A 26,664-nucleotide genomic window follows, 5' to 3' on the forward strand; every position below is an offset into this window, starting at 1 on the left:
CACAAATTCAGAACAGCAAACAAAGGAGAAAAATAATCCCTCCATAATTTGTATTTTTCTAAACATTTGTATTGTGGGAACTCACTCCTTACCCACGTTTTGAGGGCTTTCATCGTCTCGCCTTTGTTTCGGTTTAGCGAGAAGTAATTCTTTCTACTAGTGTGAAGAGTTTATCATTTAAACTAAACGAATATCTTTAGGGCACATGAACGATATCTGAGCAACATAGTTCTGCTTGAACTATTCATTGGCACGCTCAACGCAAAAGCAAACTATAGAAACAGCGGGCTGACGATTCTTTTACATTAAACTTCTTAAAAGTTAATTTTAAAGGTCAGTTTCACTGTTCCACAATGCTATTTAGCAAGGTGAAGTTTCATGATTTATTCCACAATTTAAAAACAAAGGCATAAAAGTTTGCTATATTTATATTAGTTGTTTAACCGACACAAACAACCAATATAACGCTCTCTTTGCACGCTGGAGACAGTTTCTGTGATTTTTGAAGCAACAATAGCTCGAGATATGAGAGCATACCTGGAAAAAAAAACCACTCCTCTCTCTTCTGATCGTCTACAGAGAGTCTGCGGCAGTTAAGTCTCATAATTACAGATTTGCCCGTTTAGGTTGACAGAACTGACAGAAAGAGAATGCAGAATGTATTGTGAACGGAAGATGTCCCCTTTCTTCTCTGGCTTGTGTAAAAGACATATTTCATGCTAACCAATCTAATAATTACTTTCTGTAGTTCATCCTTTTGATATAATATTTTAGAGAAATTACACTTAGCATGTCATATCTCATCAGCCAACAAAGATGAACGAGTCTGCGAAGAGCAAGGATCAGTTTAATTATAAAAGAGGATTTGCATCATTGAAGCACAACAGATAAACTACTGCTGAACCCTGTTTCCTGGTATTAACTTGAACAGAAAACAGCCGATGATCGGGCAGGGTGCCTCTAAGAGCATACAGCTTTACAATTAAGATGACACATTCTTTGCTGAACCGAAGAAGACAAGTACATAGATTATCCCTTTCACTTACCTTTGAATTCGCTTGGGGGCTGGCGCAGAGCTCACTCGGGAGCAGGAGCCCCTAGAGCAAACAGGTGTTGTTGAATGAAATTTTCGAGTTGCTTGCAAACAGAAGAGAGTACTAGAGTGGTTCTCTGCTTAGGCCCCGGAAGTACTGGGGAGTGCTGCTCTGTTTGTAAGCAAAAGGGAGCAATAGAGTGGGTCCCTGCTTCAGCCTAGTGGGGGATGGTGGGGTACTGGTGAGTGTGTGTTGCGATCGGAGCATTGACTTGTCACAAAGCACACAGAAGTGCGGTCTCAAGGTCTCCCACTGAGACCACCACAGCTTGCTGAGCCCATGGCACTGGGGCAGCACTGTAGCTCCAAAGCAAGGATGTAGATCTTGCAGTGAGAGAATATGTGATGACACGCTTGAAAGAAGTTACACCAAAGCAGACTAAAACAGTACGTGGGGCTCGGGACGCTAATAAGAGCAAACACACAAGGCGTTCAAGGGGCAGGAAGTTTCTGGCAGTGGATTAAAGAGGTATGAGGTGGATTGAATACCACACAGCCTTGGTATTTAGGGGGTTATTTATACTCTGCGCTGGATTTGCGTCAATTTTTTTTCACAAATCTAGAGCAAACTTAACTCCTTATTTATATTATGACGCTAGACCCGTCTAGCGTCAAAATATAGGAGTTAACATATTTTTTTAGTGTGGAAACCGACATTGCGTCAATGAGATGCAGGATAGGCATTCCTGGGCAAAAACTGACTCTAAGGCATTGGCGCCTTATTTATCCTCCCATGCAAAAATGACGCACGGTAGAAGGAGGGCCTTAAAAATGCTGCTAAGCCTGTTTAGTGCCATTATTTAACGCCTAGCTCAGAGCAGGCGTTAGGGGACCTGTGGACTCATTTCCATGGTTGGAGACCAAGAAAGCAGTCCATAAGTGCCCTTCCCTAAACCCAGGGACACCACCTGCAACCCCCACCCACCCCTGGAAGACACCCAAGGATGGGGGGACCCATTCAAGGTAAGTCCAGGTAAGTGTTATTTTTTTTTTTTGTAAGTGCCATGGGGAGGCTAACTTGGGCCCCCTTACATGGCACTTTGCCTAGTAGCCATGCCCTGGGAACAGAAGTCCCCTGGGCATGGCAATTGGGCAGGGGGGCATGACTTCTGTCTTTGCTAAGACAGGAGTCATGTCCATGGGGGTTGTGCATCAAAAAATGACGCTAGGCAGGTTAGAGTCAATATTTTTGACGCTAACCTAACTAGGGTCGTTCTTTGATGCACAACCCCCAGTTTTCCCTACTCCTTCCCTGCCTGGTTAGCATCATTTCTTTTGACACTGACCGGGCCTTAGTGCCTGCTAGCGTCATTCCTTAAATATGACACCCGGCTGGCGTCTAGGAATGGCGGTGGCCGGCAGTAAACTTATAAATCAGGGCCCTAATGCACCCACATGCAATTGCACCAGCCACAGGCTTCTGATCAGAGCTTTGGACCCAGGCACTTATTCTGCCACACCATAACTCACAACTTCGCCACACTCCGTAGAACACTTTACTAATGACCTGTGATAAAAAGAAGACATAAGAAAAGGAAAACATGGGGAGGTTTGAGTTATGCCATGAACTGTTCATTGCATACTGTCTGGCAAAGTGCAGGGATTTCTCAGTTTTGTGTCTGCTGACCATAATGAATCTTTAACTGTGTTTTTTTGCTTAATATAGACTCAGAGTTTATTAAACTATAGTGAATTGTTATGAGGTAGCTCAAGGAGCAGAGGAGCACTGCAATGCAATGAGGTTCAGACAGTGGTGGGGGGACTTCTGATAAAGGAGCTAGGAATGTTTAGTACTAGTGAAGAAGAGTGTGACATGTTATCATTGCTGAGGCCAAGCATGGGAAAACACGGCACCAAATATAAACAAAATGGCCACAGGACCACTGAACACAAAAAGCACCTGCCTCAATGCACCTGGTGAAAAATGATACTTAAAGGAACTGTATCAGGTGAACTGGTTTTAGTATATGTGAAAACAACATACCCATTCCACACAGATCATAGGATGGGTAGGCAACTGCAAATGGGAGTGAAGGGCAAGGAATACTCAGAAGAGCATTGCTGGGGCACTAAGATGTCCATTTTATCCTAAGCCAGTGTATGCTGGCCATAGAAAAATGGATGAAAGAAGGGACACGCATGTTTGCATAGCTGTGATAACTGCTATGCTCCCCTATTTTACCTGTTCGGGTCAGTGCTCTATTTTTCTACCAGTGGACTCAATAATCTGTGACACAGGGTAAGGCTTGGGTTGCATGGAGTCAGCTGTGTGATCGCGTAGCTTCAGCATCCAAGGCCTGTGAGATACTTAATCTGCGCAATGTTCCCTCTAATTTTAATTTCCTGTGTGCAGCAGTGAATGGTCTCTGTGCACTGCAGCCAAGACCATTTGCATCAAATACATGTGGCAATTCACTAAGCAAGCATGTAATTGTAATTGTATTTAGATAGTGCTTACTACCCCTGACGAGTCGCCTAAGCGATTTTCAGCTAGTAGCACGCTAGTCTGGAACCCAAAAGGGTTAGTGGTGGAATAGTATAGGAGAATATGTGTACAGTGTTAGTTTTAGTGTAGGGAGGTATGATTTAATTTGAGTGGAGGTCGTGAGTCTGTTAGTAAGATTAAGTAGAACAGTTGAGGTATAGAGGAGGGGAGAATCCAGAAGTGTTAATTTGGAGATCATAGTAGCAAGCTGAGGTCTGGGATAAGTAAAAGAGAGATGGAGGAGGGAACGGTTGTAGAGAGAGATTGGGGAGATCATAGTAATAAAATGGTGTTTTGTGATGAGTTAAAGGAGAGATAAATGAGGGAGAATTTAGTGGGGTTGTTTGGGACATCATAGCAGAAAACTGAGGTTTAGGGGGAGCCAGGTGGAGTAAATGAGGTAAAAGTCTAGAAAGGATTATTTTAGAGACCATAATTGTAGAATGGGTTTGGGATGAGTCAGAGAGTGGAGATAGAGGATAGATTGATAGAGGTATCGGGTGCTGGTGAGACAGAGTAAAGCTGTTGAGAGTATTTATTTTCTTTTCTCTTGTACAGTAGGAGTGAAGTAATAAATATATAGATGCATGATTACATAGTAGGGCCTGTATGTGTAAATATTGCTATACATTATTAAGATTTAAGTTGTATTGTATAAGCACAGACAAGAGTTGCAGTATTTGAAGTTAATATATTTGTTTACTTTTATAACATTATTTTATCTTTCCTCAATATTTCAACAGTGAAATGCTTGTAGATAAATAGTTAAGATAATATTTACCTATTGCTTTAGATAAAATAAAAACAGATACTATTAAGCAGTGAATCAAACAACTGATATGGAAACTATGCAAGGACCTATGGACGTGTTAAACATAGAATAATATACACATCTATAAACCTACATCCACATACACATTATTATGTATATATGTTTAACATACAATTACACATACCTGCATATATACATTTAACTGTAAGTATGTTAGTTACCAGAATCAGTGGTATTTTGCCAGAAGTGAGATCACTCACCCTTTAACCTAAGAAAGGGTAATCTCAGAACTGGCCCCTTGTTTGACTCTTAGCCCTTCAGCCGTCATCTACTGATAAGCTGAAAGAGGATGGAAGGACCAGAAGTGGACACCACGGAAAGTTAACAGATCCTTTATTATTAAGTTTTGTATTGCAACTACATTCATATAGCACTTTTTAGCCATAACAAGGTGCTAAAGTGCTTTATCCAAGCAGCACTTTGCTCAGGAACCAAGGTAAGTGGTTAATCCAGTGCTTTACTTTAGATCCCTCAAGGAGACATGCTTCCATGTCCATTCCAGTGTCCTTGAGGTGGATTAAAATTAGTATTAGTTAGGTATGATCATTAGTGAGGGAGGATATATAAATTCATGCAGATGATCGGTGGAATCAGTAGATGAGCTAGAGCAGATTAGGTACTGCCAGGTTTCACTGTCTGATTTACCAAGAAGGACAGGTTGTAAGCTTTGAGATGAGGTGTGGGCAATTTGCACAAATACAATAATAGAGATTAAGGTAAACATGCACATGTCTCAGACATGGCATGCAAAGGATGGGTGATTAAAAGAAAAAAAGAGAGGTGACAACTAGAAGGTTTAAGTGAAGCTCACATTTTTCAGGGAGGATTTTAGGCACGTAGAGTAGACATTTGATATAACATACACTACAAGGATGGCAAACTGAAAAAAGAAACATCACTATTTGTATGTGAGATAGCTCTATATTAGTCACCTTAGATAGGCCCTAGAACAGTTGTCCTCAAACTTTTTAATGCCGCGCCCCCTTCAGTTGAAAAATAAAAGCCATTGAACCCCCTCAAAAATTTTCTCAACTATTTCATAAAGATGGCAATGTTTAAATATGTCTAGATGTATTTAAACATTGCAATTAGGTACTGTTACCTTTTTAAAAATGCAATAACATGTTTCTGCGTAAAACAAAACACTGTTACCTGTCTAATGCCTGTTTTGGCCAGAGCCTGGCAACCCCCCTTGGGATCACTTGAGCCCCCCCAGTTTGAAGACTCCTGCCCTAGAATCAGGTGAACAGTAAGCCCAGTTCTAGCTCATTGTTAGACCACTGCTTCAACATGGACAGCTGATCAGCAGAGGGTTTGGAAGTGTATGTAGGGAAATACTGCGTGCTTTGGGCTGAATATCCTCATGATCAAAGCAGCATGAAAGAACATACATGTTAAATAATGCAAAAGGAGATTCTACAAATGTGAGAGCCATGTCTTCTGATGTTTACCCTTAAAGTTTGCCTCACAAATGATTTGTCCAAGTACAAAAGGAAAGCATTTGGATCGTCCTGGTTTAGCATGGTATAGGATGGAGGTGAGAACCGCTTCCCAGACAGTGGAAGTGCATTACCTGCATTCCTGTAGCTGGGGGGAGGAAACTAAGACACTGAAGTGAGGAGGGAGAGGCCGTTCTACCTTAAAAAATTCTATTACAATTGAATTTATGAAGGAGATGCAGATTAGTTTACTTGAGCACTGCCATTTGGTGAATGGAAAGAGATTTGGCTGTAGTTTGTTTTTCAAGGTGAGGAAGGTTATAGGACAGGTGTGTCCTTTGCTCTTCACTAACTGCTGCTTTGGGAAGGATGAAAACAGCCAGGTGCTGAGATCTCATACTTCCAAGTCCCCATGTTCTGGGTGCTGCAGCTTAGAGACAACCCTGTTGTGAGAAACATTATTTTGGACAAAGGGTGTTTTTTGAGGGCAGCCTGAGTAAGATATTAGAAGTCCCAGCCTAGCACAGGGCTCATCTAGGGAAATAAGCAATACATGTACAGGACAAGGCATGTGATTTGGTGTGCAGATTTAATTTCAACTCCTGGGAGTGAAATAATTTAATTCAGCATGTATACAGGTGTGGGACCTGTTCATTTTGAGGGGAGAGACAAAGACTTTCTCTGTTACCTCCCCCCCCGTGAAGAACTTACTTAAGTTACTGCTGATCAGAAGCCTGCAAAACAAAACTGAGCAAGCCACACATAACTAACACACATACTTGAGCTCTTTAGAACATACTGTTTTTATATGTGCATCAGGTGAGTAGTGTCAGGGCTGCACTACACTACTTGCATGTGGAGAAACAAACTTCAACAGCTTTACAGATTACAAAATTTTAAGAATGACACAAGCCAGACATTTGTTTTCTTTTTTAAATCCAACCAAAAAATTATTGTTTTAAAATTATTAATAATATAATGGAGGAGTAGCTTTACAAAGTCATTAGGTCCGAAGAAACATATCACCATTTTGTTTTCTAAGTAAAAGTCATAGCAGCCTGCGTATCAGTAAAGCACAAACACAGATCAATTTGCTGACTAGAAGTAAGAAAGTTCTCCAGTATTGGATCTTTCATAGATTCACATGCTTGAATCATTCCCTGTCATTGAATCGGGAGTCCTGCTGTATCATAGAAAGCAGTAGAGAAAATTCTACATAGTGTTGCTCAAATGTGAATTTACCGTAAAAAAACAAAAGGCAAGAATTGTCTGGTAAAACAGGAACAGTTTGTTTAATTGAACATTATGGCCGGGAGAACAGTAACAGAACCAGGGTCTGAGGACAGTCTCAAAGTACATAGCTTCTGCGTGGTGTTATACACATTTTTTTGGTTACAGGAAAAGTCTTACAACATTCTTTTTGTGGTGAAGAATGTGAACAGTTGTCATGGAATCATAAATAAGGTCCTGATAACAAATGCAGGTGGGCCTAGACCTTGCATGGACGCAATGTGGGCCAGTGAGTACGTGTCCAAAGTCCGCCTTGAGGAACATGTGGTGAGTGCGTTTTGCTGAGCATGCTGTGTTCTGATTGGCTAAGTGTTCCTAACTACATATGGCATCTAACTTTATGGTGTTTTGGGAATGCACGCACACCTCTGGCCATGTGTGTTTTATTGGGGCCAATCTCCCAGGACCATTGTGGTGTTGCAGCGCCTATCTGTGGAATGTGATCTGAGTTTCTTGTTTGGGCATTTGCCTCCTGGCTACATGCCACCCCACATGTGACCTATCAGTCAGTAACCTAGGCCTAGGTCTCAGAGCCTGCCTGACCATGTACCTTTGTGCCGGGGTTGATGGAGAGTTCACAACAGGGGAATCTAATAATGGTGATGGGACTTTGTTCTTGTATATGAATGTATCGTTGTGTGCACTGACATCAGCTATTCCAATATTACCATTCCCATCTCTAGTTGAATTTTCAACTACACCATCTAACTCATTCTTCATGACAGTCACATTTTTGGGGGCCTGTTGAGCCTGCTCCCTAGCTGCTTGAATTCTGCTCAATTTGAGTACTGTGTTTTTACAGCAGGAAACCCCCATTTGCAGGAAACCACACAAAATCAGTAACAATATGACAACGGGCAACAATGACATGCACAGACCAGTCAGCCACTGGGGGAGCCAGGAGAACCAGTTAATGAGCCACTCCTGCTCAGGGGCACCTCCCTCTTCACGCATGTCTTTTTGTAGTCAGTGCAATGCAGGGATGGCAAGAGACAGGCTCCCATTGTCCATATCATTGCCAGATATGAACGAACAGCAAGATCACCAATCTTTGTGCTTACCCCACCCTCCACTATGGTCATCAAGTCCAACACATACCAATGTTACATCACCATGAGATGGATGTGTCTCAGTTCCTCCTTGATTGAATTAAGGCCAAGCTCAGTGCTGTTCATCATTTTGAGCATTTCCCACATGGTTATTTGCAACCAGCGGGTGTTCACTTTTGTCTGCATGTTGAAGAAGGGTATAAACCCTCCTACTGGTATCTGTGCATTGGAGAACAGCCCGCATTATTCTGGAATGTCTGTGTACAGAGGCCAGCTAAAATAATGAGCAGTTCTTCTAGAGCCTTACGAGTAGTCTTCTTCCTTAGCGGGTGTTGGTACAGTTCTGACAGGCCTTTTCCAGGAATGACCTTGGGGTGTGAATGCTGATGAGGGAGCAGAGGCCACATCATCCAGGGATGAGCTGTGTTTCAGCAAACTCACCACAATGGCAGTAAGTGTCCATCAGCAGGAAGTGCCCCATTGCATGTCTGGAATGTGCAGTATTGTGCCACAGTTTTCATTCGTACCCAATGGTTCTTTTGCGTCTGAAACAGCCTCTGAGACAAAAGGAATACAGCATGAGTTTCCATACAATTAGGGATAGGCCCTTCCCTTCTAACCACGCATACCTATCTATCTCAGTATCCCATATTTCCTGACGTGGGGTATCAATGCTGTTTTTCAACCCTCCCCTATGAGAATCATTCCCCTTAATATCATTGAGATGGATGGCCTTCCACTGAAACTCCATGTCTAGGGTCCACTTGTTGTTGCCGTTGTTGTTAACAAAGACAGGCCCAGATATGCCTAGGGCCACCCTAGAACCACAGGTGGAAGCAGGAGCGGCAGTGTTTATGCACTGGCTTGGTGGTTTTGCTACCTCAAGAATCTTTTTTTCAGGAAAGTCTCAGGGGCAAACAATATCCTACTCTAAGGTGCCCTTCCTGCGCATCATATCTAGCTCAGTTTGGATATCGCTAGGCTCGGTGAAAAGGTACAGTGCTGTGGGATTGGTCTCTTAGTGGGTCAGATTTACTAGTACCTGATGGGGTTCTGTTATGCTGGGCTGTATCTTGGCCCTAATCCACAGGTATAGGTGGACAAGGCATTTTGCTTTCTCAGGGGCCACCTCTTCAGACAAATGAAGCCTGTCTGTGCCTACTGCATGTGGTAACAACAGACATAACAGGACCTAGCTGATGTTTTGGACCCCACACCGGTCATGTGCTGATACCACGTGTTGTGTAAGAGGGCACTGTGATTACGTGTGGACTGCTGGTGTTGTGATTGGTGTAATTATAAATAACATGGGAGAGGTCCCTTTGTAAACACAGTGACATTTTCTGAATGAACTCCTGTTCCTCAGAAAATGAAAGCAGTATCCATAATAGACAAAGAATGTACACATGTGCAAAAATACCTAACTTTTTGAACATCTTGGGACGAATTCAGGGGAGATGTCTGTAGCCCTCTGGTGGTAGGAGTTTCATACTTTTGACAGTTCAAAAAGGTTTGTGGTGCAGTTCATAGTTCATGATTTGGGATTGTTGTTGTGGTACAGTTTGGGAAAAAGTTTATGACAAGGGTTGATGTATGGAAGTCCTGTTGAGATTATGTGGTCGCTGAAGAAAGAGGTGGTGGTACGCTGTAAAGGTGGTACAAGCGGAGGCTTGATTTCAGATCGTTTGGTTTGTTATTTGACAAACATTACATCTTTACATGTCATTGCTAATTTCTTTTTCCTTGGAATTTCTGCATTTTTTAATTTCAGGGAAGCATCTAAAGGTGGCCCCATTCCAGGTATCTAATTTGGAAAAAATGGGTGATTGTTCATAAACATATTAATTTTATGGGTTGTTGGGACTCCCCCCTCTCTGTGCCTGACTAGGTGTACAGCTGTTTGTTTTATGGGGTGATCTCATGAGCATGTGGGTAAGATTTAATTATTAACTGCTGCTCTGTCGGCGTTGCCACTCCTCCAGTACACTAGAGTGTGCATGCGGTATGGGCAGTGTTTTAGAACTAGACGTGTGCAGGGGGTATATAAAAACGAGGCGTTGCACAGAACATTGGTCGACGATCATAAAATGCCCTCAGGTCACGTGTGTACCCCTCTAGTCCCGGCATGTGGCATGCAACGTGACCCTCCCTAATAGTGCCAGGTGTCTTGGCTACACCCTTTTTCTACTTTTATTGTCTTTGGGTGTTTTCCTTGTCCTCTGTATGATTTCTTATCTTACCTATCGTGAACCGGACGGATTTGGAGAGTTGTTCCACGGACCCCATGTGTCTCTGATATTGCGGTGTCCAAGACTGGGACTACTGCTTCCTCTCAGACATTGTGTGTAAGCTCCTGAGTACTGGCTGATTTCCAAGCCTCATATGTGGGTGACAATATTTCTGCTTTCTTCTCTGCTCAGAGCTGTGATGGCTTTTTTTGGACTCCATTTTTCCCAGCACCCCCCTCTCCCACAGATCATATCTTATTTGGACCTGCAGTTCCCGGCTGTTACTTGGAAAAACTTGAAGAAAAGGAGAAGGAAAAATATTGCTGCATGGAGAGTTCGGTGCAAGACCAAGAACTCATCAAAGGTTGACCAAATGAGAGTAATGGACTGGGACGGTTGGTTGTAATGATGAAACCACCCCCCTCTAGTGACTCGGTGCCATGCCCTGTTTTGCAATCTGTGAATTTCGTGCTTGTGCTGTGGAGGTTATGGGGTCTTCTCTATCCATAAGCGTATGGGAACTTAGCTCCCGACACTGGAGGATAGCTTTGTTTTGGAACTAAAAGGGGGCCTCGATTTGGTTGGAGGCCGGTAACTTTTTGAGGGCACTATTGCTGTTGGCACTACACACCAAATGGAACTTTCGGTCCTGGCTTGGTGTCCCGAGAGTAGGTACCTTTTGACTTTGGTAATTAGAACCCGGACCATTTGACTTGTCGGTGTGCAGAACTGGGTGCCTCCTTTTTAAGAACTGATTGGGGAGCCGTCCTGACCCCCTTTTCATCCGACTGCCCTCCCCCTGGAGTTGTGGCCAACTGACCTTGCCCTGGGGGGTCAGCAGCGAAGTGGGACCTAGGCTCCCATCGGCAGCCTGAAAGGCAGACTCTAGTTAGCATACCCAATTGACAGAACACATACACCAGCCCAGAGTTTCCAGAACGCAAGTAAAGTTTAAATCTCTAATGTGTCGTTGGTCCTTCTTTTGAGTTTTGGGTACAGTGAGTTTTGAGGTGAGTGTGAAATGGAAGCTTCGTACTAGGGGTTTTAACTTACTGCACACTTGGATTCTGTGATTGAGTGAAGGTATTGCTTCCCCAGAAAATTACACCCCTGCTGTGGTTGTGGCCTCAGTCCTTGTTGCGCTGGGTTCCCGATCTGTGGTTGCTAATGGCATGTGTTGGCCCAACTACCTGACCACTGTTGTGAGGGTACAGCAGTGGACTGATTTTCCAGCTGCGAAGTGTGAGGTGAATTCAGGTTCCCCTGGGTTCGGTTTTGTGGATGGAAGTTTTGCAGGGACTGGCACCGCTCATCTGCAACATTTACTCATTATAGGCCTTTAGCTGGCATGTGTTGGTCATGTGGCCCATTCTGGGGCAACAATAACATTCTATGAGGTCTGGCTGCTACCAACCATCATGGTTTCTGCCGTGGTAGCTAGTTGGAAACCCTCCCTGGTTTCATGGTGGAGTTCCCTTCAGAATTGGTGCTATTTGCATTCTTGCGGCCAATGCAGCCCCTGCAAGGGCTGGCTTTCTTAATTTGTGTTGGACCAACGTAGCAGTGTCCCTCTGGGGCTGCTCCTGTTTTTCCCTGTCCTTTTCCCATTTCCTCTTGTGATAGTGCAATATGTGAGCTTGTGTCTACCGCCAGGGTTTGGTATATAGCCCCAATACGCTGTCCAAACTGCTTTCTATTTCGATGGGCAGCCCCTTTTTGAGGATATTGTAAAATAATGGAACCTGGGGGCCTGTTTTGGGCCATGGCTGTCCTGTCTCTTGTCCCCATGGTTCTCTCATCCTCTCGAGAAATTCTGTTATGGTCTCACCAGGTTTCATTGTTTCTGCCATTGACCCTGCTACATCTGGCCAGTCAGGGAATCTTTCCCTCAGGGCCATCCATATTTGGTGCCTGCATGAACTGAATGTGGCCCCATCATGCTCGGTGTTTGTCAGCATGATTGCTGGGATGCGGACTGGGGGAACACTGTGTTGGTCCGCTCGCCAATAATACTGCTTAGCAGAATTTTAACATTGCCTATTGCTAGGATTATTTGCGCAGTGAAGGGCATGAGATCCATTTCCCTGCCCCATTCAACAAGAGCAGCATTTGGTTCTTAGCCCTTCCTTATCCATCTGAGCCCATGGTACATAGATGGTACCTGACATGCCCATTTGCAGTAGCGGGCATATTCTCGTTTTGGGTGGCTCCACTAGTATCTCCTCAACATAGCATTTCCATCTCTTTAGATAATCCTGCATGTAATGGAAGATCCACTTGAGATCTCCCCCTCTGTGCCGGATGCAGTCTTTCGCAACAGCTATGTCCTTGGTTCGAAGGATCCCTCCTCCAGCCAAGGTCTATCATATTGTTCACTTCCTTTGGTCCAGTAGGCTAGCAGGTTACGAAATGGTCATGCAAAGAGCTTGCCTTCCTTTCAAGCTACTATCTCTCTTGGAGTTAGTTTGTCTGTCCGGTATGTTTAGGAAGAGCAGCAGACATCATTGTCACTGCTCCCTTTGTGCACACGCAAAGTTGCCATCTTGGTGCTCCTGGGTCTAAATTGAGTTGGCTCCAGGCTACCTTGGTCTCTAATTTCCTGGTCAGCCCCTCTCCTACGTTGGAGCTCTGGTGAGGCTCAGACTCCAGCACAAAGGCCTCTCCTCTAATTCTTCCTCGGATTCCTCCTTAATCGGGGCTCTGTACCTACCCCTGCTCTCCTCGGGTGGAGGATGTGCTGCTCTACTCTGTCACTGGGCTTCCAAGGTGCAAGCTCTCTCTGACTCTCTTTCCTTAATTCACAACTTTCCTCTAAATCCTATGAGATTGCCCTCTTTGTTCTAAGTTATGTGCTGTTCTTTTTGGTCACGGCCTGCCCTCAAACTTGCTTTCTGTTGTTTCCTCAGCTACCTCAGTGTATCCTGTGGCTCCCTCCTCGTCATCAGATTCTGGAAGACTGGGGCCCATTTCCTCAACCTTGCTATTTGTCTCACTGTCCAGAACTGCAATGAATCTCCTTGTCACTTGGGTGTGTTCTCCGGAACCAGTGGGAGTGTATGTTTTCCATGCCATTGAGGTTCGGTGGGCTGAATGCAATGGATGGGAGGTCGAACTTCGGGGAGATCTAGCCTAGACGGGGTGGTGCTGGGATTTCCTGGGCTTGTTGGCCTGTTAGTCTGTCATGCCTCGACCTAACAGCTTTTTGTTTGGTAGGAGCTCCTTGGGCTCCCTTGATCGGCAGATTGGTGTATCCTAATGCAAGGATAGCAGGCATCAGGGAGAGCACCTCCATTCCTGCATATGGGGGGGTGGTGCGGACGCCTTGCTTGCTGACTGTGGGGATAGTGTTATTTGTCTCTGCCTCCTCACATTTAGCCCATAATTCTAGTAATGCTTCTCGACTGTCCTTCTTTTACCCTGTGTATTTTGTCCGTATGTCTGTTCTATTAGTATCAAAGGTTCCCTCCTTGTGCCTTACTTCTTGTGCAATTTGTGGCAAAACCTGTTAAGCTTTTTAGCCTGTGTGGGGAATCTGGTTTGCATATGCTTTAGGGGTGATTCCACGATAAATGTGGGCAGTTTTATTTAGGGGACAGTTAAACTTCAAGTTTTTGATTACTTTAGGAAATCTTAAGTTATACAAGTAGGAAGCTGATTTCTGGTTGTAGTACCTCCTCCACTTTTTCCCTGTTTTTATGCAACTTTGAGTGAAGTGCACTGGGTTCCTGCTAACCAAATCCCCAGTGCCAGTGTTCCTTCCCCAAAACAAGACACCTGGTCAATTGATCCCCAAGTGATCAGACACCTTAGCACCTCTGTAAGTTCCTAGTAAATGGTACCACTGGTACCTAGGGCATGGGTACTGAAGACTGCCCCTCAGAGCTGCAGCACAATTTATGTCACTCTAAGGGACCCAGCACCAACCTTATACAGACTGCCATTACAGGCTGTGTGACAAGATGCTCCCAAAAATGAAAACATGACATGGCACACACGTGTGCCATGCCCCTAAAACGCTGCCTGTAATATCTGTAAGTCACCCCTACAGCAAGCCTTACAGCCCTTTGGCAGGGTGCAGTATATTACATGTGTGGGCATATCTGCAAGAGTAGATATGCCTCTGGTATGTGTTTGTCAATTCTTACACAAAGTAAGCGTACAGTGAAGCCATTTTACATACATGTGCTGGACACTGGTCAATAAGAGTTCCCCAGCTACATGATGGCTTCACTGAAACTAGGAATGTTTGGTATTAAACATCTCGTATTAATAAACCCTCACTGATTCCAGTGATGGATTTATTAATACATGCACCCAGAGGGTACAGCAGAGGTGCCCTCTGAAAACTTAGTTCAGAAACAAAAGTATGTTCATGCAGGGGGTGTGGAACAGCCCTCCCTACAGGATGACTTGCATTCCAAGGCAGGAAGATTCAAAGAAGCCCACCATCTTTAGTATTCAGATCTGGCTGCTGGCCTTTCTTAGGGTAAGATGCCCCCATCTGGCACCTGGACAGATGAAAAAATTTAGCTATGTACAAGGTATGTCACATTTCTAGGTTGGACACACCCCTAGGGTGGGCAGCCTGAAGTGGACACCACCTAGGAAATTCCGTCATCTTGTGTGAAATGGAATTTATGACCTCTGGACAGGGTGAGGCCCACTCCCCACAGAAGATAGTCATTAAGGAGGTGTAGTGACCCGAAGGGTAAGTAGCCCATTGGCTAATACCTTTCACTCCCCTTAATGCTCCCTAAATTGAGTATTTATGGGACCCCCTGATACCAAGAAGACAGATCTTCGCTGGACACAAAAGAAGGAGTGGACAAGAAGCCTGCGGAGCCAGAGAAACGAGGAGCACAACTGTCTTGGCACCAACCCTGCCAGCCTCCCTGCTGCACCTGACCCTCAAAGAACAACTGACCTGCCCTGCTGCTGCAGCCTCCAAGAAAATGAGAGAGCTGCTTCACAAAGCGCAAGGAAGGCCTCCCTTGGAGTAGAGGAGAGGAGCTGCTCCCCTGCATTCGCAGGCACCCATGAAAGAACTGGGAGGACTGGAACCGCCAAAAACCCAACACCGGACAGCATCACTGCACTAAGCTGCCGAGTCCATGATGAATTGGGCCAATGGTGTCAGCATGGCCCCAAGGCCCTCCAGAGATTAAGCCCACCCTGAGTTTGCCAACTGTGGACCTCGAGACAGCGTCTGCAGGCTATTTCTGCAGACCCCCTGTAAACCAGAGTGACCAGGAGACAGAAACCTAAAACCTTAGGACACCTCTGCACCCGTCCGCCCCAGACTGAGGAGAAGATGCAGTCCATGTTTTTCCCCCTAGGATGACCTTACTGTGCCCAAAAATTGCACAGTCAACTTCTAAGAACTGTAACAATTCCTATCTTGAAAAGTACTCACCTTATTCCGACGATCTTTGTATCTAAAGTTATATAAAAGTATGTGTTATTTTTATGAATTTGTGTCAGATTTCTTTATTGAGTGTGTGTCTCACTTACTGTATGAGTGTGTGCCTTACATGCTTAGCACTACCCTCTGATATGCCTAACTGCTTGACTACACTAACCAAACAGAGAACATTCAGGATGTCACTTGTGCCTCTGTGATACCTCTGGGGATTGCCTGGACTCTTTGCATAGGGTACCTCATTTTGGTCCACTATATAAAGAGTCAGCTTCCTATAATACATGTCTAACTTTTCTGTTTTTAGTGAATCTTTAAGCTTTACATTGGTAGTAGGGAAATATATACACAGGAATAACTAGTCCTACTCTGGTTATGGGGAAACATATACACGGGGACTAATAGCTCTAATGAGCTCCGCGTTATTTACAGGTGCATCAACATCTGACGCGGCTTCAGGATGGACCTCTACCCCGCGGAATTCAGCAGAATTCAAGAGCAGCGTCTGCTCACCTTTCCTTGTTGTGCAAATGTGAATCAGTCCAGATGGAGTCCCCTTCCTTTGGTAGCAGTCGGGTCAGAGGAACCAATCATCTCCTGGCTGGCTCACCAGAATGTTGCTCAAGAAGCGTCTGGCAAAACAGGAACAGTTAATTTAATTAACATTACAGCTGGGAGAACAGTTACACAACCGGAGTCCAAGGATTGTCTCAAAGTACATGGCTTCTGCATGGTGCTACATACATTTCTTTGGGTACAATAAAACACTTACAACATTCCTTTTGAGCTGAAGAATGTGAACAGTTGTCATGGAGTCATAAATTAGGTCCTGACTAGCAAAAGCAGATGGGCTTCGACCTTGCATGGACACAATGTGGGCCAGCAAGCTCGTTTCTAGATCTTTTCTGATTGGCAAAGTGTTTCTAAGTACATGTGGCATCTAACTTTATGGTGTTTTTGGGAATGCACACACCCCTCTGGCCAAGTGTATTTTATTGCTGCCAATCTCCTGGGACCATTGCGGTACTGCTGCGCCTACCTGTGGAATTTAATCTAAGTTTCCTCTTCGTGCATTTGTCTGCTGGCTAAATGCCAACCAACCTGTGACTTGACAGTTAGTAACCTCAGGCCTGGGCCTCAGAGCCTACCTGACCACATACCTTCATGCCTGGGTTGATGGAGAGTTTATGACGGAGGAATCTAATAATGATGATGCAACTTCGTTCTTGTATATGAATGCATCGTTGTATGCATCAACATCAACTATGCCAGTATTAACAATAGAAGTTAATGTTAAAGACACTCCCTTTCATAGCTTATCAATGTCATTTAAAAAGACCCACAGTCCAGCCAATCAGGAGTCAGCACCCTGACACCCACTACAGAGACTTCAGCCTCTCAGGTTTTCTCCTGCACAGCATGTGATGGGAATCTCCCTGAAATCTGCTCAGTTCTTATTTCATTGAAGCTATTTCAGACAGAATTGTCTCCAAGTCAGAACTATTTATCTATATTTGAGAGCCTTACATTACCTGCCCATGTCAGATCAGCCTAAGAAAGGAATGTTTAGGCTTTGTGCTACTTATGACAAAAGGAGATTGCACTTAGATGATCCTCATAAAGAGTGCATTTTCTGTGTTCACCAAGAGCATACAGTGAAAGACTGCAAAAGTTGCTGCACTTTCGCTCAGAAAACTCTCAAGAATAGAGAGGGGATCATTATTATTATTATGGCTGCTGAATTTGAAAACTAAGGAAGAACCTCTGTCTGATGAAGAAAGGGATTACTCTTCTAGAACTGAGAAGTTCCGCAAGATGGATAGACCTCATTAGAAAGAGCCTCCTAACCTAAAGATACTTCAAAGTAAACTCATCATGAGTCCTCTTGACACCATGAAAAACCTGATGATGATCTACCACTGGCAAAAAAAGAATGTTTCCTCAAAGAATCCATCTGAATCTTCAACTCCATCTATCAGGGAACTTATTGTCAAAAGATCTTCAAAATCACTATCAGTGACTACAGAATCACTTTCGGAACCAAAATTCCAATTTTCATCGACATTCTCACCAATACCAACGTCATCGTTAACAACAGCAGTGTCAATGACATATTTTAATACAACATCAGCGTTTACCTCAGCACTGTGACCCATGACATTACAATCATCTCCAGTAGTGCTGACGACCATTATCTCTTGTACAATGCCGTTGACAACTTCACCGTCATCAAAGAGGGTTCCTGAGAAAGCTCTTCAATCTTCAACCATGAGCTAAAAGCACCTTTGAAACGTTCATAGTCTACACCATTGTCGATGAGGCCACTGTCAGCCCCATCGAAGAAGACACCGTCAACGAAGACAACACCATCGACGAAGACACCATGACAGTCCAGTCAATAAAGACCCCATTAACAGCCCCTTTGACGACAGCCCCATCAACGACTACACCGTCAACGACAGCCCCGTCGACAAGAGCACCATCCACGACAAGCCCATCAATTAAGACACTGTCGATGACAACCCCATCGACAAAGCACCGTTAACAACAACCACATCGACGAGGACACCACAGGCAGCAACACTGTCAAAGAAAACAGCAACTAAGATATCTGAATTAATTGAAACATTGCCACAATACACAAGGGCACCATTAACAGCATTGATGCCTGTATCTATAAAGACACTTGCTGAATCGTCAGCTAAAGATAACATTCTTCCTGCTCACACGTTTCCAAGTAAGGTTTCACCATAGACTATTATACGGCTGGACAACCACATGAAAAACAGTTCTCTGCCTATGCCAACCAGGAAGAACAGGACTAGTCAGTTCCGATGCCACTGGAGCTAGTCTCCAATCTGCAGCATATGCTACAATATTATTATAGGAGGTTCTTTGAACCAGCAACAGCTAACCCTAGGTCACAACCACAGACAACTCAAAGAACTCCGCAAGTGAAAGCACCAACCCCTCGTCCACACACTTTACAGTTGACAAAAACTCCTTTATCGCCACTATCTCACACTTTGGTGGACCTACGAACAGATGATCCACCAATTTTGTATGAGGATGTAGAGGAAGGAGAGATAAGGGACTTAGCGTCAGTTCCTAACGAGTGGGACGATTACTTGTATGAGAAACCATCTCCTCCCATACCACGACCAGTCAACTCACCAACAGAAGACATTGGTGGTTTCCATAACATCTTGGACCGAGCAGCGAAGAGGTTTCAAATTCCTATTACCACTAAACGAACCAATTGTTTTCTGTACTATTTTAAAGCGCCTATGATAAAATCAGAAAGGGACATAATTACCAGGAAGAACCCAGCCACGGTCTCAGCAGTAATGCCCAGATTAGACAAAAAATACAAAGCACCGGATAACTCTACAACATGCATGTCTAGTGGGTCACCCTAAACCTGATTCTGTTATTACACAAACTGCCCAAAGGCATTCAAAAAAATCCATCAATCTATGTCACTGCACCACAGGATAGGGATGGGTGCCGCCTGAATAACATTGGGAAATATTTCTCGGACACAATTTTCACAGTTCGAGCAGCCAAATTCTCTGGGGATCTTAGAGTGGTCGACAGATAGATGTGATCTGATATGGTGCAATATATAGACCTACTAGAAGATGTAAGGGTGGATGCCAAAAAGTTTCTCCCAGAGGAAGAATATGCATTGGCTGAAATTACCGACTGTGCAACAGATATTATCAACTGGGTTTAAGCAATTAGCCAAAACAGCAGGAGATAAGGCAGACGGAGAGCAGTATCGTTCAGACCAGAGGTCCAAAGTAAGATATTGGACATGCTGTCCAATGGAGAAACATTGTTCGGCAAACATATTGAAGATGTCCTACAAGCTATTAAATCTGATATGGACACAGAAAACCTCTAGGCACTCTACAGATGAAAAGGCAGACCTTACCAGGAGCTAGAGGCAGAGGCTCCTACTCTTATCGAGGAGGATACCAATCATACAAACAATTTCAGCTGATCCAGAGTCAATTTTACCCCCCACTACACACAACAATACTGACAACCATCATCAGTGGCATATGAGCAATGAACAAGTCCCCCAGAAGGCTGACATGGCTAGAAAACTGTGAGTCCTCTTTGGTGCTGGTTACCTCCCACAATAAAACAAAACAACTTGGGGCCCATAAATCCCACTACCTTCGTCAATGGTCCCTGACCACTACAGACAAATGGGTCCTGAATGTCATAGCTCGGGCCATACACTTAAACTCAGCAACTAACCACCAAATGTTCCCCCAAAAGGGCCTCCGCCTTCCCATCTAAAAAATCTTTTGATGGAAATATCTATCATGCTAGCAAAGGGTGCAATGGAAGAGGTCCTGAAGGCTCAGACTGGAATTGGTTTCTACTTCTGTTTCTGCCTCCTAAGGAACAAATCAGGAGACTGGCATCCTATCTTAGACCTTCGGAAGCTCAACAAATACTTGAAAAAACTGTCTTTTCACATTGTCACCCTGCAAGACATTTTACACCTACTCAACAATGGGGACCCTATAATGGGCCTAGACCTACAGGACGCATATTTCCATGTTCCGATTCATCCAAAACATCAAATGTTTTTAAGGTTCACAGTAGCCGGCACCCGCTACCAATTCAGAGTCCTCCCCTTCGGCCTCAAATCAGCCCCACGCATTTTCACCAAGCGTCTGGCCCCAGGTACAACCCACCTGAGACAGGAAGGAGTCCAGGTATTCCCTTATCTGGATGATTGGTTAATAAAAGCTCCAATGTCTCAACAAGCCACAGTGGGTACAACACAATGCCTCACATTCTTCAACAAACTAGCCTCACAGTAAACATACAGAACTTTTCTGTCAATCTGTAGGTCGCTAGCTCTGTATATACTATCTTAAAGTGATAGATAGTGTGCACAGAGTCCAGGGGTTCCCCAAGAGGCTTGACAGAGGCAATAATAGATAATACTAATGCTCTATTTGTGGTAGTGTGGTCGAGCAGTTAGGCTTATCAGAGGGTAGTGTTAAGCATTTGTTGTACACACACAGGTAATAAATGGGAACACACACTCAAAGACTTAACTCCAGGCCAATAGGTTTTTATATAGAAAAATATTATTTTCTTAATTTAGCTTAGAACCAGAAGATTCAGATTTCAAGTAAGTACATAAATTGTAAGGTACTTGGCATAGGTAAATATAGAACTTTGAATCAAAATGTACACAGTTTACCATAAAATGGCAATAAGCTATTTTAAAAGTGGACACTGTGCAAAATTCAACAGTTCCTGGGGGAGGTAAGTAAAGGTTAATTTGTCAGGTAAGTAAAGCACTTACAAGTTCAGTCTCAAGGGCATAAGCAGCCCACAATTCAAGTTAACCCCAAACACCCAGCACCTCCAACACAGGGCCGGTCAGGTGCAGAGGTTAAAGAAGGGCCCAAATAACATAGGCGCCTTTGGAGACTAGGGGTGCCCCGGTTTCAGTCTGCTAGCAGGAAAGAACCTGCGTCCTCGGGGATCAGACCAGGACGGTTTTTGTATAGCACTGAGGGGGGTCCCAAACAGGCACACAAAAAATACACCCTCAGTGGCACAGGGGCTGCGGGTGCAGTGTGCAAACAAGGCGTCGGGTTTGGTATTGGAGTCAATGGAGGGACCCGGGAGTCATTCTGACAATGCAGGCAGGGCACAGGGGGGCTTCTCGGGCCAGCCACTGACTGGTCAAAGGTGAGGGCCACCTGCTGATCACTGTAGCACCAGTAGTTGGTTCCTCACAGGCCTGGGGGCTGCAGGTGCAGAGCTTCTTCCAGGCATGGGGTTCTTTGTTACCGGGCAGTCGCGGTCAGGGGAGTCCTCTGGATTCTCTCTGCAGGTGTTGTCGTGGGGGTGCAGGGAGGTCCTCTCAGGGTGGACACTGCATTGGAGTCACCTGGGAATCCACTCTGCGGTGTTGGTTTCTCTGGACGCGGGCCGGACTCACGCTTCAGAGTGAGGTGAGAGTTCCTTTAAAAATGGTTTCTTCTTTGTTGCGTTGGACAGAGCTGCTGTCCCAGGAGTTTCTTGGTCCTTTAGGTTTGCAGGGCATTCCTCTGAGTCGGCAGAGGTCACTGGGCCCACTGGATGCGTCACTGATGCAGGTTCTTTGAATCTGGAGACAGGCGGATTGGGCTGGGGCCAAAGCAGTTGCCGTCTCCTTCTTCTCTGCAGGGCTTTCAGGTCACTAGTCCTTCTTCTTGTTAGGTCATCAGGATCTGATTTCCTGGGTTCAGGGTCGCCCCTAAATAATAAATGTAAGAGTGTGTTAGGGTTGGAGGGCAGTAGCCAATGGCTACTGTCCTTGAGGGTGGCTACACCCTCCTTGTGCCTCCTCCCTTTGGGGAGGGGGGCACATCCCTATTCCTATTGGGCTAAATCCTCCAAAGCAAGATGGACGATTTTCCAAGGCGGGGGTCACTTCAGCTCTGGTCACCTTTAGGAGTGACTCATCCTTTTTTTTCCTCATTATCTCCCTGGACTTACCGCCAAATGTGGGGGTTGTGTCCTGGGGGGCGGGAATCTCCACTGGCTGGAGTGTCCTGGGGCATTCTAACACAAAGCCTGAGCCTTTGAGGCTCACTGCTAGATGTTACAGTTCCTGCAGGGGGGAAGGTGTGAAGCACCTGTACCCAGTGCAGGCTTTGTTTCTGGCCTCAGAGAGCACACAGGCTCTCATCCTAGGGGGTCAGAAACTCATCTCTCAGTATCAGACTGACACAGACCAGTCAGTCCTGCACTGAAGGTTTGGGTAAAATACAGGGGACATCTCTAAGATGCCCCCTGTGTGCATTTTTTAATAAAGCCAGCACTGGCATCAGTGTGAGTTTATTATTCTGAGAAGTTTGATACCAAACTTCCCAGTGTTCAGTGTAGTCATTATGGAACTGTGGAGTTCGTTTTGACACACTCCCAGACCATATACTTAATATGGCCACACTGTACTTACAATGTCTAAGAATGGATTTAGGCACTGTAGGGGCACATTGCTCATACAGCTATGCCCTCACCTGTGGTATAGTGTACCCTGCCTTAGGGCTGTAAGGCCTGCTAGAGGGGTGACTTACCTATGCCACAGGCAGTATTCTGTGTGCATTGCATCCTGAGGGAGATGCCATGTCGACTTTGCCTTTTTCTCCCCACCAACACACACAATCTGCAATGGCAGTGTGCAAGTGTTAGGTGAGGGGTCCCTTAGGGTGGCACAACACATTCTGCAGCCCTTATGGATCTTCCCTGGTTACAGGGCCCTTGGTACAACTGGTACCGTTTACAAGGGACTTATCTGTGTGCCAGGGGTGCCAGGGGTGTGCCAATTGTGGAAACAATGGTACGTTTTTAGTAAAAGAACACTGGTGCTGGGGCCTGGTTAGCAGGGTCCCAGCACACTTCTCAATCAAGTCAGCATCAATATCAGGCAAAAAAGTGTGTGTGTGGGGGGTAACTACAACAAGGAGCCATTTACACAATCCAACACCAAAGTTGACTTTCCTAGGGTAAGTCCTAGATACCATCCGAGACAAGGCTTACGCCTCACAGGAACAACAGTGCAAGGTTCAACAACTATCCCAAGACCTCAGCAAAAGAAGGTCCATTTCAGTTTGGTGGTACAAATCGCTACTGGGAATGCTATCCTCTTGTATTTCACACATCCTGAGTTGCAGACTACATATGCGTCCACTGCAAGAAGAACTAGAGTAATGGACACATGTCCATGGGTCATTCAGCATCATTCAAATCACTCCAACCCTGGTGACATCATAGCAGTGGTGGTCTCTCAATGAAAAAATTGCACAGGGCCTGACATTTCTCGCTCAAATATCAGACTTTTTCATAACGACATATGCCTTTTTAGAGGGACGGGGAGCTTATCTCCAGGATCCCTTCATCCATGGCAAATGGAGTATCTCCCAAAAGAAGATGCATGTAAATCTGCTAGAACTCAAGGCCATACAGCATGCTTTGCTATTGTTCCTGCCCAGAGTAGCAGGCTCATTCGTACTCATCCCCATGGAAAATGCTACCAGCATGCACTACATCAACAAGCAGAGAGGAACAAGATCATAAGATCTCTTACAACAAGCACAGGCAATTTGGGAATGGGCCCTGCAGCACCACATAACACTGAAGAAGAAGCATGTACCCGGAACCTCCAACGTGCTAGCAAACACATTGAGCAGAACAATTACCAGCTGTCATAAGTTCGAACTCGATCAACAGACACAAGAGACCATCTTCACTTGTTGGGATAAACAAAGCTAGATCAACCACAACCAGAAATACCAGTATTATGCAAGCTTGCATCATCAAAAAAGGAAATGGGGGAATGCATTTTCGATAAGATGTCGAAGAGCTTTGCATATGCATTTCCCCATCCCCGTTAATACAAAGGAGTCTCAAGTAAATGAAGAGAGAACCTTGCTGGTTAATTCTCATTGCTCTCAGAAAGCCGAGACAGTTCTAGTTCACAGAACTCCTTCTTTCAGAACAAGCACACATTCAACTGAAGCCCATGCCAACATTACTAACGACAAACAACGGCGAAGTGCTTCATCCCACTTCAACATCACTACATTTGTTGGCCTGGCTCCTGAGTTCCATGAATTCACAAACTTAAACATTGGAACAGAAAGTAGGGAGTTTCTGGTGAAGGCTAAGGCAGACATCACCAACAAAACCTGTAAACTCAAGTGGAAACATTTCAGTCACTAGTGACAGGATAATGCTGTACATCTGTTCTCTTATGCCCCAGAGCAGAACCTACTTTTAGCAAAATCTGGACTTTCACATTCATCAATCAGGTGCATTTAGCATAGATATCTCTCTTTCGGAGATCAGATAAACTACTTTCACTCTGGTCAGCGAGCATCATCAAACACTTCCTCAAAGGACTTTTCACAGTGTTTTCTCCTGTTAGAGATCCTCCCACTCCTTGGCACCTCAATTTTGCATTGAGTCAGTTAATGAAAGACCCATTTGAGCCAGAACACAAAACGCCTTATCTTACACGGAAGATAACTGATAGACTTGGCATCATTGGCATGGTCTCCCCTAACTTTTTGCCTCTACTTCCCAGGTTGTTTCTGTGAGGTGGACTCTGTTTTTGCTGTTTTGCTTGCTCTGGACACTTTACCACTGCTCACCAGTGCTAAAGCGTAAGTCTCCCCTGTATAAATGATATGTCTACATTGGCTTTTCCATGATTGCCATAATCGATTTACTAGTAAGTCCCTAGTACAGTGCACTAGAGCTGCCGAAGGCCTGTAAATCAAATGCTACTAGTGGGCCTGCAGCACTGGTTGTGCCACCCACATTAGTAGCCCTGTAAACATAGCTCAGATATGCCACTGCAGTGTCTATGAGTGCAGTTTTAAACTGCCAAATTGACTTGGCAAGTGTACCCACTTGCCAGGCCTAAACCTTCCCTTTTTATACACGTACGGCAACCCTAAGATAGGCCCGCGGTAGCCCCATGGGCAGGGAGCAGTGTATATTAAAGGTGGGACATGTAATTATGTGTTTTACATGTCCTAACAGTGAAATACTGCCACATTTGGTGTTCACTGTTGCAAGGCCTATCTCTCCCATAGATTAACATGGGGGCTGCCTTTAAATAATATTAAAGTGCTGATTCCCTTAGGGGGCAGATAGGAATATGGAGTTTGGGGTCTCTGAACTCAAAATTTAAAAATACATCTTTTAGTGAAGTAGGTTTTTAGGTTGTGTGTTTGAAAATGCCACTTTCAGAAAATAGGCATTGTCTTGCTTAAACCATTCTGTGACTCTGCCTGTTTGTGGATTCCCTGTTTGGGTCAGTTTGACAGTTGGGCTGTTTGCACCTCTCCTCTGAACAGTGACACAAAAGGAGCTGGGATGTAGCCTGCATATCCTGATGGGCCATCTGGGCTGGGGGGAGGGAAGGAGTGGTCACTTACACATGAAAGGGCTGTGCCTGCGCTCACATAATGCAGTCTCCAACCCCCTGGTGTGTGTCTGGGGCCTGGCCTGGGCAAGGCAGGATCTTACAAACAAGAGAGACTTTCCTTTGAAGTTTACCTGCTTCAAAGGCAGAAAGGGGTATAAGAAGAGCCCCCAAACCCCATGAAAATTAAATTACTTCTGGAACAAAGAGGAACCTCTGCCAAGAAGCAGAGCTGCAAGCTGGAGGAGGAGTACTGCCCCTTTGCCTGTGACTGTGCTTTGCTGGGTTGGCCTGCAGTAGCTGCTTCTGGCAGAGAGAGGACACAGACTGAATTCTGTGTGACTTCCCACTGGTGAAGAATCTCCAAGGGCTTGTACTGAGCTTGCCTCCTAGTGTTGAAGTCTCAGGGACATCAAATACTTCTTTCTTCCAGCCCTTGGGCTTTCTGCTGAGATTCCTTCCTGCCAAGTGGTGCCCTAACCTGTCTCTGGGCCTTTGAAAGGTGCAGCTGGTGGAAAATGACAGAAATCCACACAAAGACTGCCGTTGCGGGTAAACTTTTGATGCACCACCCTCCTCATGGCTGAAAAACGACGCACCACCAGCCTCGCGTCTAACATCGACGCTCAACCTGCAACGAGGTGGACAATCGACACAACAAAGCTGGAAAAACGACGCTCAACACCTGCAGTGTCTGCTTTTAACAACACAAGCCCCCACGCAGCTCAGTTTCTTGATGCCATGTGACCGGATTTCAACGTAACATCGCTGGGTGCGGAAAATCAAGGCAAAGCCTGCCTGGACCAGAGGTGCCTATCCGGATCGACCCATCGCTCTCTTGCAGGAGAGAAGAAACGACGCACGCGGACCCGAT

At 45.0% G+C, this 26,664-nt stretch overlaps 1 protein-coding gene across 1 annotated transcript in view; it reads right to left on the reverse strand.

Annotated features, from left to right (window-relative positions):
• MSH4 (mutS homolog 4) overlaps positions 1-26,664 on the reverse strand; it is a 2,042,424-nt gene that overhangs the window by 1,220,611 nt on the left and 795,149 nt on the right. The gene's annotated exons all lie outside the window — the stretch shown is intronic.

The sequence above is a fragment of the Pleurodeles waltl genome, chromosome 4_2 (genome assembly GCF_031143425.1).
Source record: "Pleurodeles waltl isolate 20211129_DDA chromosome 4_2, aPleWal1.hap1.20221129, whole genome shotgun sequence".
Lineage (NCBI taxonomy): Eukaryota > Metazoa > Chordata > Amphibia > Caudata > Salamandridae > Pleurodeles > Pleurodeles waltl.